This window comes from Zea mays, chromosome 4 (assembly GCF_902167145.1).
Source record: "Zea mays cultivar B73 chromosome 4, Zm-B73-REFERENCE-NAM-5.0, whole genome shotgun sequence".
NCBI classification, from domain to species: Eukaryota; Viridiplantae; Streptophyta; class Magnoliopsida; order Poales; family Poaceae; genus Zea; species Zea mays.
In genome coordinates this window covers 60,217,283-60,220,609 of record NC_050099.1, presented here as the reverse complement: position 1 = coordinate 60,220,609, position 3,327 = coordinate 60,217,283, and positions in this window count along the sequence as shown.

The window sequence follows — 3,327 nt, the reverse complement described above, 5'->3', positions numbered from 1 at the left end:
TCGAAGGCCCTTGGCAGGTCTTCAGTCAAAGGACTAAATTTTTCACAGCTGGCTCGAACCGAATTGAAGATCTGCTTTAGCCGTTGTACACATCGACTTCTGAACTCCAGACATTTGTTTTGAAGCTCTGTCAATGATTTTTGCAAATTTGAACTTTTCTCGACCTCAGTCTCAAATTTTGCATTAAACTTTTGCTTTTCCTGTTCGAAGCTTTCTGACTTTGAGAGAAGCTCCGTATTTAACTTTGCAATTTTAGCTTCAGCTTCTGCCAATAAACCTTCTGTTGTCTGAAGCTCGAAATCCTTCTTTTCAAGAGCAGCTGCTTGATCTTTTATTTTGCTTTCTAAACCCTCAATTATAACTTCATGTTTTTATCTTCAAGATCTTGTTGCATTCTCAAAGCTTTACTCAACAGCATGCTCTGTGCACAAGCAACCTTCGTTAGAAAACACCTTCGTTGTTAAAGACAATAAAAAGTTGAATAAAGTCTTTTACCTTGAAATTGGAATAGAATAAACTATCGACGATGTGCTGTCGTCGGTAGCGGCTAATGTCTGTCTCAAGCTTCGGGAAACCAATACTCTTTGATAGAGTACCGATAACCTTCGCTACGGTTTGATCTCGGACGCAGCCTAACCTTTCATCGTCAACACCGCCGAAGAGTAGTGCCCCTGGTTGATACCCGCAGGATATGGCGTATTCTCTCAACTCTTCTTTCTCAGCCTTCGACAAATCTTTCCCAATTAAGTTTTGAAAGTTAAAGTTTTCTTCTTCTGAAGCATCTTCAGCTATTTCCTTCTCCTTCTCAGGTACTGTAGCCATGGTTTCTTCAGCGGCTGCAGCAGCTTCTTCTGTGGCCATGTCCAGAAGTATCTTATCAATGTTAGAAAGTGTGCTTTCTAGATTTGCATCTTCAATAGGTTCAGCTTTGGCAGTTGCAGCTTCGGCCGGTGCAGCTTCGATAGCTGTAGCGCTCTCAACAGTTGGTGCTTTTGAAGCCGAAGCTGGTCGTGGTGTCTCTTCGATAGCTTCTGTCACAGTAATAATTCTTTGTTTTTTCGGCCCAGCTGCCTTCTTCGCTACCGAAGGCTCCTTCTTCTTCTGAAAAAGCTTCGTCAGATATGGCACCAGTGGACTTAGCTTGATAGGCAAGGATTCAGTCATTACCTTTAGAATTTCTGCCACATCGGTAGCAGAAGGTGATGCAGGAGTTTCTTCTTCAATATCAGTCGCCTTCTGCTTCAGAGCTGCAACTTTTCTCTTCTTCGGAGCAACTGTCGTCGGCTCAGGGCTCAATTTCCTCTTCTTCAGTTTTTCTTCATCTTCTTTTACCATTCTAGCGGCCTGTCTGCCCACAACACTGACAACTCTTTTTCTTTTCTGCCCTTCGGCGCCCTTGTTCAACCGCTCATAATTAGGATATTCAAAATGTAGAGCATCCATTACTCGATTCAATCTTCGCTTCGGTCGGGAGCTGAAGGCTGCAGTTATCAACTGATCTTCTTTTTTGTATTGTTCCCTAAAATCTCGTTAGACATAACTTTGATCGTGTCCAGCCATTCTTGGCAGGGTTCCTTGAAGTGTTTTTTGAACTTAAACTGATAAGGCAGCTGAACGAGTTCGCCGTCTTTCTTCTCTTCTTCAAGCTTCGGCATGCCCACTTCTTCAGCGTTGGGAACACTCTGTTGGCTAGGTACTCCTGGACTAAGTCCCTAGACCCAATGTGTTCAGACACAATTCTAAACTCATACACAACATCTTGGCATGGATCCCCCGATGTCATGTTGCATTGAGGTCTAGTCAGCCCGAAGATTAGCTTCAGCGGGCTTTGAACTAGCTTCTCCTTTTCTTCATCAATTTTAACATAAAACCATTCAGATTTCCAACCAGTCGGCCATTTAGTGCGATAGCTGACCACCGGTGTCTTCATATCCTTTCGATAAGCAAAATTATAACAACCGAAGTTCTCATGCAATCCGTCTTCTCTAGCCTTCGTCTGATAATGAAGTTCATGTACTCGGCAGAATGCATCGGCGAGCGGCTCTACCCCTTGACTTCGGAGAGCCCAGATGTACACGCTGAGCCTAACAATGGCGTTGGGGGTCAGCTGATGAAGATAAATCCCGAATTTTTCCAAGACTTCTGCAATCATTCCATGCAGAGGAAATCTCAACCCTGCTTTGAAGAAGCTCTTAAAAACTACAACTTCATCATTTTTTGGCTCCGGGATAGTCTCTTCCCCGCCAAAGCGAACCAACCCATTATCGGCTTCCTTGAAGTAGCCTAGCTTCGTCATCATAGTCATATCAGCTTCAGACACAGTTGATTTCCCAAAATCCAGATGGCTGGGCTTCGATGGCATAATAATATCATAATCAATCTCTCCTTCATTAGCATCACCCTCTTCAATATCTGCCTGCTCGGTTTCAGCAGCGGGTGATTCTTCGTCAGCAGCACCTTCAGTCACAACCAATCCCGACCGCCTCATAACTTCGAAGATCGGAGCAGTTTCAGCAGCTTCGGCTTCGTCTCTGTCACGAGTAACTCTAGCTGTCGAGCGTACCCTGGCCATTTGATGTTGAATTTTTTGCGTTTTGATGAAGTTGAAAATTTTTATCTTTGACGAAGCTCTTTCTTGTCACGAAGCTAGAGCAAGATGATCTTTCGATTCAGAATACAGTGAGCAAGCTTCGGCTGTGGTCAACTTTTTTGGCAGCACAACAGTGCAATAGCAATGAATGCAGTGGTAACTCCACACCTACCCGTCTGTTTATATAGTTCTACAGGTGGGAAGGTGAATCGCCAAGTCGCCCGCACCCGCTGAACGGTGGACCACTCGGCGCCTGGCAAGTGAATTACCAGATCGTTCGTACCCGTTGCGTGGTGGGCCACCTTGCGTTCCAAATATTTTAATCGTTTCTCGGCAACGAGCTCAGGGAAGGTGTTTTTCGGACCTTCGGCTCTCCGAAGCCTAGGAGACTTTTTCACGGATCAAGCTCGTTACGAAAAACGATCTAGCACCGTGAAGGGGCTACAGTTGGGGGTATGCTTCGTCGCCGAAGATCCTGTAAGAAGAAACACCTTCGGCAGATCCTCTTAGAAGCAGTGCCGAAGTTATCACCCATAAAGCTTCGACATAGCCACATGTCTCAAGACGAAGGAGTGAACCAACTTAAAGATGAAATGACCAGTTGACCCGTGATAGCTTGTATTATGATTATAAGCATTTGTAAAGGGCATGAATGTAATTTCTCACAGGCTGCATCCTATGCCTATAAATAGATGAACAGTACCCCCGTACCGTTCATGGAATCTTGTAATCGCTTG